At 36.1% G+C, this 18,985-nt stretch overlaps 1 long non-coding RNA gene across 1 annotated transcript in view; it reads right to left on the reverse strand.

The window, feature by feature from the left end:
* Positions 1-7,651: 7,651 nt before the first annotated feature.
* LOC102475553 (uncharacterized) overlaps positions 7,652-18,985 on the reverse strand; it is a 34,999-nt gene continuing 23,665 nt past the window's right edge. The window contains exon 5 of the long non-coding RNA XR_335635.1: positions 7,652-7,724. This is a non-coding gene — a long non-coding RNA (uncharacterized LOC102475553). The remainder of the gene's footprint in view (positions 7,725-18,985) is intronic.

The following is an 18,985-nucleotide window of genomic DNA, read 5'->3' on the forward strand; positions in this document are numbered from 1 at the left end:
GCCATCTGCTGGCTTTTGCACAGTATGATTTTTTTTTTTTTAATTTAAATCCATTCTGAAAACAACTGCCTAATTTGTTTTCCTAGTTTTTGATTTATGAGCAGCCATAAAATCACTCACCATACTTCTGGTCAGCTACTATTTGAAGTGGCATGAAACATTTCTGCAATATCTGCTGAATGTTCCATTTAACTCAGTGTAAGCCATTAAGCCTTCAGAATCCTCCAGAACACTTAGTCAGATAAAACTATAACTGACTCGCAGAAATCCTTAACTGCAGAAGTCATCAAACCTCAATCAGTGTCCGTCTCTAGAAGTGCTAGACTGTGGACTCTTAAAGGATGGAGTGACATCACTTTATGTTAGTTAGCTAGGACCAACTTCATAATTGGCAGATCTAATTCTTTTGATTAATTTTTAATTCCTGGCTAGTTAGCATCAGTCTGTCTTCTGCCATATTGCCTGTGGATCTTCCTAGCGGTAGAACGATTACAAGCTGTTGGTTAATCTGTTACTACTGAACAGATAAAGACTTGAAAACGTCTGTCTGAATGTCATAGGAAAGAGACCCTATTTATTATACTTCAATATCAAGTCATTTTAAGTTAAAACATCTAATGAATGTCTACTAATAAAAATATAACCCTTATTGCTTTAATGTACTAAAAAATCTGTAGTTCTACTGTATGCAGATTTTCAACTTTTATATTGAATGTGGACATCCACATTTGAGTTATCTATGTGAAAAAAGTTCCATTTCTCATTACCTATGAGGTTTACTTTACTTTGTCTTCCAAAGTATGTATAATCTTCAGATAAAGAACACTGTACAAAATTATAAATATTTTCAGCGGATAAATAAAAATGAATAAACTTGAATATTATATCCCACAGAAAAATCTTAAAATATAAAACAGTAAGGAATGATCTTTAGCAAATGGCATATAATTAATTACAAGCATAGACAAAAAACACAAGGACTGTAAATGGATACCAAATTCTGACTTTCTTATTTCCTACCACTCACTCATCTCTTTTTCCAAATAACCTTAAATTCTGCTATAATAGCAAGTATGTTCTAGATTATTCTTGGAAGTATACCTTCTCATTTATCATGAAATTTATACTCAAATTCATTTCCTCCAATTAAAATAACCTGCAATATCATGATCTTCAAGGTTAAGGAACTTAATTAGCAAGATGGGTGTGGCAGAAGGAAAAGATGAAGTATTTCTTTTACTTCCTGTTTGGTAAAATTATGATTTATATATTCTTGGTACGTAATCTATGTAATATGAAATACTCATATAAAGCTTTATCTTTAATTTCCCTTTATAAAAATATTGCTAGCAGCCATTTTAACATGTACAGAAATAAGTTCTGACTTTTTTTTTTTTTTGAGAGAGATATTTGCTATAAGGTGTGTGTACTTACCGGAGACATAGAAGTAGAAAGGAAGAAATCACCCCAGGGGAGATGGCCATGCCCTAAACCCTTCTCCTCTATTCTCCTCTCAGGATTTTGGGTACACAGGCACAAGCCCGGCCTGCATTTCAAGCTGCCAGGTCTGGAACTCAATCACCAGTCACATGGGAGTCCAGGGCCTTAACCACCACACCACCAGTTGGCCATCCCCCACCCCCCACCCCAGTTCTGGCTTTTCAGCTCCCAAATGAAGCTCCCTAATTTGTCTAAGACTGAGTATTCTTTTACTATTAATAAAATGCTTTCTGTACTGTAGACCAGTATTTATAATCCTCTTTCACACTGTCAGGTATCTTCTCCATTTCACACTTAAATTCTTACTTATTTATGAAGGAAAAAGGTATTAAAAACTTCAAAGTATCAATGGGTCTTATACAGATGTCTTATATAGACAATGTTGTACCATTGTTGATTCTGTAAATATAATGTGTCATGAGACCTACATATTATTTTAAATGTATCCCTATATTTTGGGCTTATTTAGTTAGTTGCGCATTACTAGTTCTTTAATGTTTAATTTTTCTACTAGTACTTTTGCTGTTTTCTATAATGTTATGAGTTAAAAGAAAGTAAGGAGAGAAAAGAGGGAGGAAGGAAGCAAAGATGGAGGGAAGAAAAGAAGGACTTCCAGAGACTATTAAGTAAATAAGTATGAATGGAGATGACCAAGTCTGAAACTTGGAATCACAGATCTAGAAAGTAAGTTTCACAGAGAACACAGCCTGAATCAAACCTATTTCTACTTAATCTGTCATGTAACTGACAAATATGTGTTTGGCTATTAGATGTTCAGTCTATCTAATTACTAATAGTACAACATGGTGAATGTTGTCACAGATTAAAATCTACCACAGCCCTTGTACTTGAATGTGAGAACGCTAGCTACTTTTCCAACCATCATCATTTACAGACTAGAAAGCAGAAATGTTTCAGTTTAAAATCTTCTATCCTTTTTGTCTTATTGTCCTTCATTATTGTGATCCAAAAAACAACATAATGCTGTAATTGCATAGAACTTTAGTTTTGCAAAGTAATCTTTTTATTTTATTTTTTTTAAGAATTAACTTATTTAATTTGCTGAAAGTCATGAGAGCTTACCAGAGAGAGACAGAGAGAAAAAGAGGGAAAGTGAGAAAGCAAGTCACCCGGTCTGGGACTCAAATCAAGGTTGGCCATGCGGGAGTTCAGTGCTGCAATCACAGCGCCACCTGGTGGCCCCATAAGGTAATCTTCTTTAACGTATAGAATATCACTTGAATTTTGTTTTTTGTTTTTTTTTTTGGAGAGATTTTCACTGTAGGGCGCGTGCGCTCGCCAGACAGACAGAGAGTGACATAGAGACAGAAAGCGAGAAATCACCCCCCAGGGGGGATGGTCACGTCGCAATCCCTTCTCCTCCATTCTCCTCTCGGGATCTTGGGCACGCTCGCACACGCACCCGGCGTGAGTTTTAAGCCACCGGGTCCGGGACATGAACCACGGTCGACTACGTGGGAGTCCAGCGACATAGCCATTACGCTAACTGCTGGTTCCCTCACTTGAATATTTTAATAAATACATTGTACTTTCCAGAATATATAGAAAATGAATTACATGTGAATTTGTGTATCAACTTTTCTAGTTATTATCATTATTTTTAATCAAGTTTATTAAAATGTTTTCAGTAATTCTTTCATCAGTCTCAACAACATTCAAGTTATATAGGTTGCTATTACTGAAAGCCCCATTACAAAAGAAAACGACAAAGGTAAGTGGTCTGCTTGCAATGCAGTACTCAGTCAGCAAGGATCGGCCTTGGGAATAGACGGAAGTCTGTTATTTTAACTATTGCAATAGAAGAATTCACACAATTAAAACACACAAAAGTTTAATTATTCCAATTAAAACTTTGGATTAAGCACAACAATAAAATTCATAACTCTGCTAACTATTCAGATCATTGTACACAGGTGGAGGATACTAGAGTTATTAAAATCTTAACATCAAAAAGAGGATTGTTTCTAACAATACCTATGGATGTGATTTATATTTGTTAAAACACCATGCTGCTGAAATTGAAATCTACTTATGATAATAGCATTTTCACATATCTGACAAGTAAATAACATCCACAACTCCATCATAATATGTACTAACATTTTTATTTGTATCTATTCGCAACACTCGAAAATATGTCTAAAAGTAACGTCTGAACATACAGGAGTTTGTAGTTTTTCTCATGGAAGCATGTTTCTGTTCTTAGCATAATATATCTTCATAGATCTTTTAGAAGTATTCCTTCAAACATAACCCACTTCCAGAGGAAGACTTAGATTTAAGCAAATTTAACAATCACTTCAATTGTTATTTAAATCACAGCATAAACAGACTGAAATAACGTACTCTAACATTTTAGAAGGCTTACAAACAAGTGTTAAGAACACTCTTACAAAGTCTTTCTATAAATTTTTAATAAGGAAAATGAGGCAAAGTTTTTTAAATACTAAGAGATCATACATTTCTTTAAAGCAATTCAAAATGAATTGATGTTTGATTTCTGTAACTGACAAATTTCAGAATATATTGGGTCAATTTATTCTGATTTCTAACATATTTCTACTTCACAAAATGTACTTAGTAGAACTATATGCTACCATTCCCCTTAGAGTAACATAGTCCAAGAGTGATGGTAGACTGTATTCAGCTCTGGAAACCTGGGTACATAATGGGGACAGAAGGTTCCCAAAAGCACTATGGTAAGCAGCATATTTCAAACATTTTGATCTTAAAGTCCTTTTTTCCCCCCATAAAAAGCACTTAGAAATTCCATTCCAAACAAACAAACAAACAAAAAACAGAAAAACAACAACAACAAAAACACCATAGACAATGATTATGTAGAATTAATCTCAAAGAGTAATGATTGGTTGAGTATTTATACCATCCCATTTGTTACTTTATTATATTTTAAGAGATTTATGCCTTAGGGAATGTGCACTCACCAGAGAGAGAGAGACAGAGACTCTGAGAGAAAAAGTGGAAAGCTGGAAAAGAGGGGATTTCAGTGTGGCCACACCCTTAACAGAGAGTGTTTCCTTTCTCAGCTCCTCTGTCTTTCTCTGGCATGCCCTCTGGCAATTTTTTAAAAAGTAAAATAAAATATAAAATATAAACACCTATTTTCCATGACAGATTGATTCATAAGAAATAAATAGGATATATTTTAAAATTTGGGGATATTTGACATAAAATAGCTAGTTAATATTTATACCACATTGTTTGTAATTTATGCAGTTTAATATCCAAAATAACTTCTACTCATTGTTTTTCCTTTGAAAGCATTTGTCGATGATCTATTATGTGTTAAGCAAAAACTTAAGGATATTATGATGAATTGGTGAGGCCAGCTACTGGCTTTCCCAGCTTTCTTGTGTCTAGTTGTAGAGTCAAATAATTAAGCAATGATTTCTGAATCAGATAATATGGAGGTAGAACAATTGTTTATAAAAGTACAAACTTTTACATAAATTCGTCTCCTTTTTCCAACTAGATGAAGCAAATTATACTACTCATAATAAACTTTATCGTTTTACATGTAAATATTAAAATTAAATTCATTAATGGTTGAAAAATTGGGTTATTGGAAAAGTCCTGATGCATTTTTACATAGAAAAATCAATAGAGATTAGCTATATCCATTTTTTAGTGACTTTTCCCCCCCACATCTGTTAAAGGTACTATTTCTTCCTATGGAATGGTAAAATTCTTTAGGATTAAATGTAAGAGAAAAAAATCTGGAGAATATTTTATTAAACAATAACAAAATTTTTGAGGAGCATAGAAGAAAGGCAGGTGTATTGATGTTAAACTGCTTTATTAAACCAACTAACGTTTTCAGCAACAATGATCTTGGTAACTTTGTAAGTATTAAATGACAATTTAAGAAAATAGTGGTGAGAATGTTTCACAAAGCAAAGATTACCATGAAAACAACAGGCATTTTTATTTTTAGAATTCTGATGTATGAACATTTTGTTTATAGAAATAAAAATAATGAAAAGACATGGTTAGCCATTAAGTACTTAATTTATAGAATACTTACATAGAGGATGATTTAAATTCTTCCACTCTGCTGTGTGGAAGGTATCAAAATGGCATGATTCTTTGAAATTCCTCTCATCGAGATGGGGAGTATGTTTTTTAACTTCTTGAATCCAAGAAGGCTTTGGATATTGTTATGATGGGAATGGTGTACATTCCTATCAGATATGAACCTGACCACCAAGAGACTTCACATTCCATCGTGTTCCTGAAACATCTTAACCTGTGAGTGTATGTGTGCAAGCCTACGCTAACCTGCTGGATGATGTGAAGCCATGTGGAGAAGAACAAAGCTATCAAAGCCAACTATCAGCCAGACCTCTACTGACCAGGCAGCTGTTCGAGGATGCAGAAGTGTGCTGTCACCTAGATCAGCAGACCACCAGTTAAATCCTGTTCGGATTGCCAATCCATAAAACTAGGAGCTAAGAATTGGTTGTTCTTGTCATTAACTAAATATGGCTATTGTGGTTGTTACTCAGCAATGCCAAGTAAACCAGAGTACAAAAAAAGAAAAAAAAATATTCATCTCACAAAGCTCACCAGGAACAGTCTCACTAAAAAAAAATGAGGCCTATCTCTCTTCTCTATGAGAAGATTTATGGAAGTGATTTATGCCCAGTTGGAAAGATTTTAAGGGATTTTACAAATAGCTTAGACTTTAATAAAGCATGGTATATAGTAAATGCTTTAAAGTTTTTGACCGATTGGAAACATCATCATTAACATTTGGTTCCTTGCACTAAGGCCTAATAACCTCAAAATCTTCAATTTAGAGAAAACATATGTGATGTAAAGTGTATCATCAAGGGAGTACAGAGGGAAAGCTTCAATGAAGAAGGTTTGTGCTGAGCCAGCCATTCTAAGGAAAATGTTCATAACAAATTAATCTGATCCTTTCTTCCTACTAATCACTTAGCTGTTTGCTAAATGAATTTGAAGTTATCTTAGACACCATGCAAATATCACTTTAAAATAATAAATCATTTACATGTATTACCAAATTTCAAATATTTTTCCTACAATTTTCAATGTTTATAAAAGAGAAACAAAGAACAGGAATAGCAGACAAAATCAGCAGTTACTTAATTTACTTTCCCTTCATTCCAGCAGTGAAAGTTCAGCCCAAGTAAAGACCATTGTTGTGGAGCTAAATGTTTTAGTAGGTCTAGGTTTACACTTCAGAAAATTGTGTGAGCATAACCAGATCAAGCAATGAGTATTTATGGTCACAAGTTAATAATAGCTAAAAACACAAGGGAAGTTTTGAAGAGCAGCTTTCATGTATATGAACAGTGTATCAAGCAAGAGCTCTTTATTATAATTGAAGAAATATATGCATAATCTTTATGGAGCCTCACACAAGAGTCAAGACAGTTTGGGAACCAGCAAGTAGCATAATGGCTATGTCACTGGACCTCCCACGTAGTCGACCGCGGTTCACGTCCTGGACCCGGTGGCTTAAAACTCATGCCGGGTACGTGTGCGTGCGTGCCCAAGATCCCAAGAGGAGAATGGAGGAGAAGGGATTGCAGCGTGACCATCCCCCCTGGGGGTGACTTCTCGCTTTCTGTCTTTATGTCTCTCTCTGTCTGACTGGCGAGCGCACGTGCGATATTGCGAAAAATCTCTCCCCCAAAAAAGAGAAATAAATTAAAAAAAAAGACAGCTTTTGGTCTTTTTTTTTTTTTTTTTGCTTTTTGCATTAGGGTATGTGTACTCACCAAAGAGCAGCAGAGAAAAAGTAAGAAAGTATCCCCAAGAAGGGATAGTCATACCACAATCTCTACCCTCCGCTCTCTTCTCAGGATTTTTGGAATGTGTACACACATGCCCAGAGTGTCTTTCAAGTCACCAGTTCTGGCACTAGAGTCATGCTGTCCACTAGATGGTATCTAGACACCTTAATCCAGCCACCTTAACCACTATGCCACTTACCTGACCCAAGACAGCTTTCAAAAGCTACTGTATGTACAAACAAAGGTGTAGAGAGAAACTTCCCAGCCATATTTTTTTTATTTTATATTTCATAGTGTTCACTCCTACAGCCAATGAATATAGCTGATGAAAATTAATGCAAATAGTTGAATGGTGAGGCCAGAAAGTCAAAAGAAGCAGGTATCTCTGAATAAGACGCTTTCATCCTCAAATCAAGTCTCCTAGGCATGTAGAGAATAATTTATATCACCATCATAATTTTACATTTTTGAGAAAACTGACTTTGTATTTATGTCCATAATACATTTTCTTTTTTGTAAAGTATTTTCTTTTCTTGTTATAATTACTTTTTTATTTAACTTTATTTATTTATTCATTTATTCTTAATTTGAGCAAAGAAAGATACAGAGAGAAATAGAGAGAGAGAGGGAAACTGGGAAAGCAAGCAACCAGGGTTGGCCATGTGGGAGGGTCCAGCACCTTAGCTACTATGCCACCTGCTGCTCACTCCGTAATACATTTTCTAGAGAAGAAAATCAGATCCCTCTAAGCAATAAGATAATAATAACATAAAAGGGCAAAATCCAATTATTCAAAGTGAATTGTAACTAGCTTCTTAGGTGGAGAATGTATTTATTTGTTTAGTGTTTGCCTATGGAATTGTACGCATTGCTTACGTTACAGAGAAATCTCACAGGAAGGACCCTACAGGTCTCTGAATTTTAACTTTCTTATATGGAAATGTAAATTGATTTTTTTTTTTGGTTAAAGCTAATTGCCCTCAGAATCTAGATCATCTCTATTTCTTCAACTAACATAGTGACTCACTTTTCTTTTTTTTTTCCCCCTTATAATTTATATTCTAGCAGATTGGGCAATTGGTATAGGAACTATTAGTGTAGCCCTCCTGCTGGGATGAGGTTCACGCTGAGAGCAGTCCAGAGCACCAAACAGTCTACCCAGCTCACCTTGTTAGAAAAATGATAACCACAAATCAATGCAAAACTGCTAAAGCTAATATTTTCTTTGAAACAAGAACATTAATCCAGAATTCAAAAGAGTTATTTTAAAAGATAAAATTTCTACATTAAATATGCTTGTGAATAAAACTACACATAACATTTTACAACTACCCTAAAAATAGCCATATTTGTATACAACTTCAAATGCTATTAACATAAATATATCTTAAATAACTCTTTGTAAAATGAATTATGACATGAAAGCAGTTTGGTTTTTGTATTCAAAATTACTTAGTATGTATCCTCTAGGAATTTTTAATTCGCACTAGAAAAATTTGAAAATCAAATTTTAGCCAAATATTTAAACTTAACATTAGTAGTGGGACAACTTGTAATTATTCAGCTCATATATTAATGTAATATAATTTATATACGTGATGTTTAATCTAAATTGTTTTTATACTTAATTTCTGATCTACAAGCTATATAGGGGATGGAGAAAACAACAGCAACAATAACATAAACCATAAATAACCAAATAAAGTTCAAACAGGAGACATTCTGCAAAATAAGTGTAGGCTTTTCAAAATATTATAAGATGAAAAAAACAGAAAGACAGGGAGGAGAAATCAAAAGAGACGTGTGAGCCATGACAATCCAATGCAATGGGTGAACCTATCCAAGTTCAGGGAGGAAAAGTTCAGTAGGGGCCAGCTGTTGGTGTGGTGTAAGGCAGATAGATCCCACATGAGTTCTAAGCCTGGTGGCTTGAAAAACACACCAGGTATGTATGTGTGTGTCCAGTATCCCAACATGAGGGAGAAACAGAGGAGAATGGATTGCGACCATGCCTCATGGAGGAGGATTCCTTGTTTCCTCTCTCTCCCCTGCCACCCCTTTCTTTCACCTTGGCACATGCAGGCATCCTGTGACAAAAATTATAAATAAATTAATAAATTAATTAATTAAATGTTGAACTAGATTATGGCCTCTGGTGATTGAGGTAGCTGATCAATCTGAATTCCACACAGCCAAACCCACAGTTGGAGTCCTGGCCCTAACAGATTGAAAACGTGTATGATATCTTCAATTACGCAGCTGTGAAGTATATTCATGCTGGGCAAATTTGTTTTAAAAGATGCATTGATTTATAGTGATTGAATGTAAAAAGTAAATTAAAATAATAAAAAGAAGAAAAAATAAAGAAAAAAAATGTCAGGTACATGTGTATGCATGCCCAAATACTAACAAGAAGGAGAAATAAAGGAAAAACGACTGTGGCATGACCGTGTCCCATGGGGAGAGAGTGCTTTCTCATTTTCCTTCCCTGTCTCTCTTTCTTCAAGGGGGGAAGCAATGGTACACATACTCTGGAATATTAAAATAAATAATGATAGCTGATTTTTCTAAATTTTATAAAGGCATTTGATTATGTAGAAAAATGTACTCATAGAAGATGCGTGCTGGAGTACAAAGGAATGCTATGGTTTAAATATAGGTGTCCCTCCAAAATTAATTATGTTGGAATCTAGTAGCCAAGTATTACGAGGTGGGGCCTTTAGTCTTGATTAAATCATGAGGGGTGTGCCTTCGAGTGGACTAGTACCTTTATCAAACGGCTTGAGAAATCAGGCCCTTTTTGGTCCTCCACCTATTCTGCCATGTGTGAGGACAGTGTTCACCCTCTCTAAAGTATGAAGCTCCATCTTAGGAGCAGAGACCAGGTCCTCATCAGAACTCAAACCTGCCAGGTTTCTAGTCTGTGACAAATAAATGTCTATTTTTTAAAATAAATTATCCAATAGGTATTTTGATATAGTAGGAGAAACAGATTAAGATGTGTAGTAGCATAATTCTGTCAAGTACTTAAGTACGGCATATGTGTGTGCATATAAGAATATGTGTACATATATGAATATGCATATATATATATTTTAAAATGTTAAATATTGGTGAGCCTAGATGGAGAAGGCACAGGCATTTGCGGTGCTATTCGACTTTTCTTTGTGTTTGAAGACTTTTATAACATATATTAACAGAAAAGTACACACATACACACACAAATATTTGCCCATGGATACATACAAAGGTAGTGAACATTTATTTCAAAAACAGTTCAAAAAAAATCTCTTATTTTAAAGAAATTTTTTAAAAAAAATATAACAATTTAGAAGGCATTGACCTTGAATCACACCATGTTGTCAAGTAACCCAGTTCCACTGCCTATATTCACTCCTATTCTGATAGTAATATCATTGTGGTTGCTGAAAACTCACTTTTGCCACTTACTTTTTTTTTTTTGAGAGGTTTTTGCTATAGGGCATGTGTGCTCGCCAGACAGACAGAGAGAGACAGAGAGACAGAAAGTGAGAAATCACCCCCAGGGGGGATGGCCATGCCACAATCCCTTCTCCTCCATTCTCCTCTCGGGATCTTGGGCACGCATGCACACGCACCCAGCGTGAGTGTTAAGCCACCAGGTCTGGGATGCGAACCGTGGTCAACTACATGGGAGTCCAGCAACATAGTCATTACGCTAACTGCTGGTCCATTGCCACTTACTTTTGTATCACTCTAAAATGTGGGAAGGATGGTTAATCAATAAATTCTATAGAGCAATGCAGCTAGTTATCTTTGAGAATAATTTGACTTTCTGTTTATTTTTGCATCTTCTGATTCCTAGCTTATTTTCCTTTCTTCCTTTTTTAAATTTTGCCATACCATATGTGAACTTGCAGGAAAGAGACAGAGGCAGAGAGAGGGAAAGTCGGAAATCACCTCCTGTAGGGATGGCCATTATGCAATTCCTTCTCCGTTCTCCTCTTGGGATTCTGGGCACACACACACATACATAGAACATGTTCTTCAAGCCACCAGGTATGGGACTTGGACCGTGGAGCTGGCCATGTGGGATCCAGAGCCTTACCACCTGTTGGCCTATAGATCCCTTTCTAAAAGGAAAATGATGACTATGAATTAAATGCAGTTGTCCAAATTAGTAATAAGAAATATGTCCCTATTTAAAGTCACCAATCTCTATTTATAAGATTATTTTTGTGGGGACAAGCAGTTAGCGTAATGGCTAAGTCGCTGGACTCCTACGTAGTCAACTGCGGTTTGCGTCCCGGACCCGGTGGCTTAAAACTCACGCCAGGTGCATGTGTGTGTATGCCCAAGATCCCAAGAGGAGCAGAGAGGAGAAGGGATTGCAGCGTGGCCATCCCCCTTCGGGGGTAATATCTCACTTTCTGTCTCTCTGTCTGTCTGGCGAGCGCACATACCCTATAGCAAAAACCTCTCAAAAAAAAAATTTTTTTTTTGTTTTATGAGTAACTTTAGTTCTCAGAACTTAATCAAATTTGGATTATCTAATTGACTTGATTATATTTAAGAAATTATTTTTTAATTCTGGTGAAATATCCTCACATTTCTCTTTCTTTTCTTCCTGTCCCTAGGATTTATTGCATCTTCTCTAGGCTCAACTCTCATACTAAGATCTGTATATTAAATCAATATATTGGTTCTTCACCCTTGTTATCTTTCTCTGCTTCATTTCTCAGATATGTATATTAATCTGCCACCATAACATGTCTTCCTTCCTAATTTTAAACTTCTTCCTTTTTCACTGTTAAGGAAATTAAATACTTTCAGAAATAGACGAATCCCTTTGCAGGACCAGCAGATGGCTACTTCAGTGTACTCTCACATGGTTGGAGTCCTGAACAAGGTGGCTTGAAAATCATGCCAGGTATGTGTGTATGCATGCCCAAGATTCTGGGAGGAGAGTGGAGGAGAAAGGATTGCAGCATGGCCATCCCTCATTGGGGGTAATTTCTTACTTTCCTTCTCACTGTCTCTGTCTTTCTTTCTCTCTCCGGCAAGTATGGTAAGTGCACATGCCCTAAGGCAAAACTTAAAAAAAAAAAGAAGAATCCCTTTGCTATGTTTAACAATAAAATTATAAGAAATCAGGTAACTCCTTTTCCTCCCATTGAGAGCAATAGCCTGTGCCTTCGTGGCCAGATCTAAGAGAGGACTAAAGGGGAAGAATCCCCAGAGCAGCACAGAGTGTTGTCAAACAACAGCCACGTGAGGAATGGCTGGATGGATTGTGTGTGCCTGTGCAGTTGGAGAGTGGACAAGCAGAGCTTCCATTTCTGCTCCACAGCGAAGATGGAAGGGGGAGTTCAAAAAGTTAATGGAAAAAAACAAAATTAAAGTGCAATCTTATTTTGGCAAAAATATATATTAAAAAAAAAGACTTGCATAGTTTTTTTCATAATACACATTTTCTATGAACTTTTTGAAGACCCTCCATAAACAGATAGTGAATGTGGCAGACTTGCATATCTGCCCACCCCACAGGCATGATTCTTTTACTGTAGTCCCAGATATTTCCTTTACCAATAACTGATTTAGAAATGGGCACAAGGAGCAAATCTAACCAATGATTGGATAGCAGATCTCTTCTGAGGTACTGCTGGGGAAAGTTTTCCTCATAGTGGGAAGTATATGTAAGGAAATTAATGAGATCATCTTCCATCCTTTGACGTAATTATGTTATCTAAAATTGAAACAGCTAACTTATAACCATGAGGAAGCAAATCATAAGGATAAGTTCCCATAATGTAGAAGGCAGAACAGAAAGATGGCAACTGTGTGGTTTCTTGGCATCACTGAGTTCTGAATAAACTAAGTTTGGACCTACTTCAAAACTCATTTTAATTAATACATTTTTAAATTTAATCCAGTTGACTCAAGGTTGGTGTTGGTTGGTGGAAGCATCCTAACTGACCAAACTATAGGGGAAGTAAACATTTTACATCTCAGAAGTTTGCATGATAGGATTTGGGTATAGATGGATAATTAGCTGCCAAGCAAGTGGAAAAAAGAAGGTGATTGGGTCTAAGAATAAGACTCACACAATAGTCAAAGGAAAAAAAAAAAAGAGAGAAAATAAAAGAAGCTTGGTGGACTGGCCATTTAGTGATTCTGCAGAAGAAAGCTGAGCTGAGCAGCAAAGCAAAATGTGAAAAGGAGATGCTCACCTGTCAAACTTGAGGGCTCAGAACAGTCTTGCAGTCCACAAGGGGACACAACTTTAGACAGAGTGACCAGATGAAACTTTTGAGTCTAAACTAAGACTTACATCTCAATAACATGGAAAATGAAGAGAAGTAATCTGTGATTTGAGAATAAAGCAATTTGGTAAGTGTCTTGGATGGGGAGAATAAGCAGAAAAGTATGGGTGTAATATGTAAGAGATAAACTATGCTAGAATGCCACACGCATTTCGAAGAAAGATAAAGATCATAAGCGATGCCATTTGTATGGTCTTTGGGAAATAGATTTTGTACTGCCATGCTGTGCTGGAGATGAGACATGCAGTATTCGATTAATGTGGGCAGAGGGGGACAGGAGCCTTGTTTGATCATGACTAAACACATGAGAAAGTGGCTAGCTAGGAGGAAGTGAAGAGACTGAAAAGAAGACATGAATCCTGAACTTGAGTTCATCTCTTGGCAGCAGAGGAGGCTACTTCTCTTGTCACAATAAGGCAAAATGCCTTATCTTTCAGTCTTGTAGTCTCATCCAAATACTCTCTAAGAAGTCCAGAGCCTTGGGCCGATTGCTATTCAAGGGGCCTCAGCAGGACCACAAGTGCCACTATTCCTTACAGGCACCTGGAAGTATTGTCTAGTTAACAGCAAGAGAGAGGAAACAATGCAGAAACCACAACAGATGTCGATGAGCCATCACATCAATTATTCAATATTTAGCCATAGATGCTTTGGGAGACTGAGTGTTGGTGACAGGGGAGGGTGGCATGTTGCCTCTGATTGTGTAAACTCAGAGGTCAGTCAAGAGGATGAGGGTCTATGGTGGGAAGATCTGTGTATGCCAAGAGGTCAGTGGAGGTTGTGGTGAGGAGCTAGAATAGACAAACCTAGGGGAAAGGGAGCTGCAGCCATACCCTGAACACTTTTCACCCTGAGTCCCTAGCAGATCGTCTCACACATATCAGATATGTTCAATAAGTATATGCTGGTCAAATGATTCAATTAATCCAGTATGTTTGGTACCATGTTATGATCTAAGAGTAATATTTCAACCATATGAAAAGTGTATGTTTATTATCATATTCCAGAAGCTGACCTAAAGTTGCATGGCCATTGTATCTTCCACATTTTAAAGTGACTGTATTTCTTATTTTATAAAATAAAATAAATGCTAATGTGCAAGCAAGGGAATGTAAACAAGCATTGTTAGACAAACTCAATATGACTGAAAAGGAACTGTAGCAGGTGGATGAAAGTGGGCCCAATTAAGGTATATTTGTTTCTGTGCCACAGACTCTATGCTTTTCTAAATAGAACTGTTAGATGCTAAGAGAATGGGGACTATTTTTGACTTGAACGTTATTTTAAATCTGTGAGAAATGTATTTTCTCATAGATATTTTATGCTGTTCTCTTTTCATATTTTGCTTTTGTGATGCTTCCTTTAAAGAATTTTTGTTCCTTTTTATTTTGTTTCATTGTTTTGCTGAATTTGTTGTTGTTGTTTTTGCATTTACATTCCACAGAGAAATGATACTTAGCATAAAATCCCAGAACTGCATCAGGATAAAAGAGGTGATTTATAAACACATAATAGTCATTTTTGATACTTTTCATCATTAGTCAAGCTGAGAGAACAAATTGGAATTTGAGCTTCTGGTGGGCTTTCTGAAGGGATCCTCAGATAAATGTAGCCAAAGATAAAAGATAATTCCAATTAAAAGATAATGGATATTATACACAATTATGGCTGTGGCCAAGTCAAACCACTTTGAAATGAAACGTCTTTGTGTGAGAAGCCACAGTGTTAAATAAAATAATCAACAGGAATTTATTTCTCCTTTCTTTTCTCAGACCTACTCACATGCTTATTCCCTATTTTAGTAAGAAGCTACAATACAGTTAAAATAAAAGGAAACTAAAACTTTCTAGTTTAGAATAAAGGCTAGACTTTAAAGCAGTATAGTAGCACATTCTTCATATCATACATTTCCATTTATGTCCAATTAATTTTGCTTATTTAGAACCCCAAACCATAAAGTTTCTACACATACATAATGTTTGACTCCATGATAACTCCTCTGCTTATTTATTTGTAATTTAGTTTAGCTAAATATCTCATTTGTGAAGAATTGCCTTGAAAAAGTCTATAGAAGAAATGATGGGATTATCAGTTTGAATGATTTGTGGTCATGCACCAGTTTTTAATTCTCTACCTGATCCACACAGAATTCTGGCAGAGAGGAAATCAAAATCAGAACAACAAAATGAGTAAAGCAAGTGTACCATTAATTTGGAAAAAAATCACTAGAATCTAATGACTTACTGGTATGAATGTGACAGGTACAGATCTTTAAAAAAAATTTTTAAAACCTGTCTTTCTACCTTGAGAGTATGTTGAACACCTGACATTACAAATGATACTGAGACCCCTGTATTTTTATGGAGAATTTGTTGTTTCAGTGTAAAGTTATATCCCTCCCTGTCCCCCCCAAAAAAAGAAAAAGAAAAAGGAAAGGCAGAAATCTGTAGATGAAATAGAGCCGGGATTATCATGAGTTATCACTTCATGATTGATTTAGTTTAAAATCCCACAATCTTCTCGATCTCCAAGGCAAATTAGTCTTTTGTTCCATGGATCTGTCTTCTAAGTACCAACTAAAAATCTTATCCATGAGAATCTGTGGCCGGTAACTACAGTTTATCAAAAGTCGTCACCATAGAAAAATAAATCAGATCTCCTGGCATATCTTATTTTATTCTGTTAGTGTTCTGGTGGTCAGATAAATAATAGGAACTGCTTCAGCTCTCTAGAAAGTGGTTACGCAGAGATAGGTCTATTAATTTAGTCTCTTTGTTTTTGTTCAGACCCTCAATTTCAAAATACATAGAATGGGAGGGAGAATTTGAAATTAGAGCTGGCTATCAAGACACTCCCCAAATTGGGCTTGGGGGATATTTAGGGAAAGGGTACAATAGGGCTCCTAATGTTTATTGCTCCCACTGCAAAGAATACAATTAAGACCCTTTAATGTTTATTGCTACAGCTCTGAAAGAATACCATTAAGCCAAACACATCACCTGATGGCATCCTCATCAAGCCACACTCCATGAGCACAGATGGGACATTATGTAACACAAAGAGAGCAGGGCTGCTCACCCGGCTACATATGGAGAGCATTTTTTTTTTTTTTTTTTTTTTTTTTTTTAACAAATCTAGTAATGTGATAATGTGGCAACCCACCTCCTCCATCATCACCGTCCTGTAAACTCTGTAGTAACCAGAATAAAACTGTATTTTTATTCATGATTTCTAATCTTAAAAAAAAAAAGAAAGGAAAGAAGATGATGACAAAGAAAGAAAGAAAGAAAAAAAGAAAGAAAGGAAAAAAAAAAAAAACACAGTATGCTCTGCTGTGTTAGTATGCCTAATCAGAATAAATTAAAACCCAGCTGAGACATGACCCTGAACCTTTTGCTTCCTCTTAACTGTCAGTTTGACTTTCCATAGCACTGTGATCAACTGCATTCTAAGTGGAAGTTGACACTGGCTCAACTTTTTGCAAATGCAGGTGAAACAGAATGGGAACTGCCTGAAACTCAATGCTGATGTAACCTGGTTCTGCGCCATTACCTGTAATCTGTGTCTTCAGCTTTGTGCACTCCGATTTCATTTTTTTAATAGCATGGGTTTTGATAAGAATCTTTCCTTCCTTCTCCCTCCCATTGCCAAGTTCCCTTTGTGGTATCATTGAGAACTTCTCACACAATGCAACTTCATTTCTCTAAGAAATTCCCATCAGTGGTCTTTAATAGCAGGTTAATGGGCTGTTAAATCTCAAATTTTCCAGAATGATTTTGTTACCAGGGGTCTTCCTCCTATTTCCAGTATGGTCAATGAGAAGCTTGTTTAGAGGCACTGAATACTTCTCACATTGAGGGGACTGTGCCCCAAATCAGACCAAACAGGTTTTTCTATTCCCTTATGATATCAACATCACTTTAGGAGAATGTCTGCCATAGGCCCTATTTGTTATTCCTACATAAATCAATAAAGGTGCTGAAAAATACAGGAAGCTTTGCCAGCTGTGTGCTTACAAATATTAAATGAGAGGTTTTGCAGACGGCAGATCATCCATAAGCTGATTCTTAAACCTGTGTTGTCATATGCTTCATGACTTGTTTCATTATCTGCCACTGCTACTTTATGTTGGCTATTTCTTTCTGAACCTCTCATAAACAAAATCTTTAATGATATATAGCCCAAGCGATTCATTTACCAAAAAAATAAAGTACAGTGCAAGATTATTTATAAACCGGAAACTCAGGTGCCTGCCGTAGGATTTCTATGAAGCAAAATAGCTGTTGGAGTTTTTCATAATTTCTAAGTGAATAGGTGCTATGCGTAGGTGGAAATCCAGTCATGGCAATTTTACATTTTTTAGGTGATGGATATGCTAAACATCCTGCTTTGATTATTACACAGTGTATACACATATTGAGACATCACATTGTACCCCATAAATATGTATAATTAGTGTGTGTCAATAAAAAATGAAACAAAACCAAAACAAGAACAATAGATAACTATTAGAACTATAATAATTAGAAATGTGTAACAAGGAATAAATGACACAGTAAAGCCCTTTTCAGGTATAAGCTTTGGGTCTGATGCTTTCTGTCAGCAATAGCTTTATGCTACAATAATGTGTCACATATTGCTCATTGAATGTTTAGTATGAAGAGCGTTATGTGCCAGTTCTTAGCATGTAAGCTTATAGGATTTGTATACAATTGTACTAAAAGTTTTCATTTTTTTTAAGTAGGGGAAAAATGTACAAGGTCTTAAATAACAACAGTACAAAATTTTTAAAAAATTAATTGAGATACCTTTTTGATTTTCCCCTTTTAGTGTACTGTTAATAAATGAGATCTTGCTTAGTGTATTGCTAATAGTCACAAAATAGAAAAGTAGAATGGGACAACATAATAGGAGATAATTTCTCACTCATATAAAAACTCAAAGCAGAGGCCAACAGATGGTGTGGTGGTTACAATGTTGGACTCCCACACAGCCGACCAAGGGTCAAGTCCTGGACCTAGTGGCTTAAAAATCACTCCAGGTGCATTTGCATGCATATTCAAAATCCCAGGAGGAGAATGGAGATGAGACTGCAGTGTGGCTGCCCCCTCCTGGAGGGGGAGAGAGAGAAGGAGATTTCTCACTTTCCTTCTTGCTCTCTCTCACCTATGGCAAAAAAAAAAAAAAAAACCTTAAAAAAAAAAAGACCAAACAAACTTCAAAGCACATAAATCTTCAGGAATCCAGTGTCATCTCATTTATGGACCCACCATCCCTGAAGGTCTGGTTGGCCAGAGTTCTGTCTGGTTCTCTACACAGGAGAAGGGGAAAAGGGCGGTGCACAGCGTATACCTGGTTTTTTTTTTTTTTTTTTTTTGG

The sequence above is a fragment of the Tupaia chinensis genome, unplaced genomic scaffold (assembly GCF_000334495.1).
Source record: "Tupaia chinensis unplaced genomic scaffold, TupChi_1.0 Scaffold000478_3, whole genome shotgun sequence".
NCBI classification, from domain to species: Eukaryota; Metazoa; Chordata; class Mammalia; order Scandentia; family Tupaiidae; genus Tupaia; species Tupaia belangeri.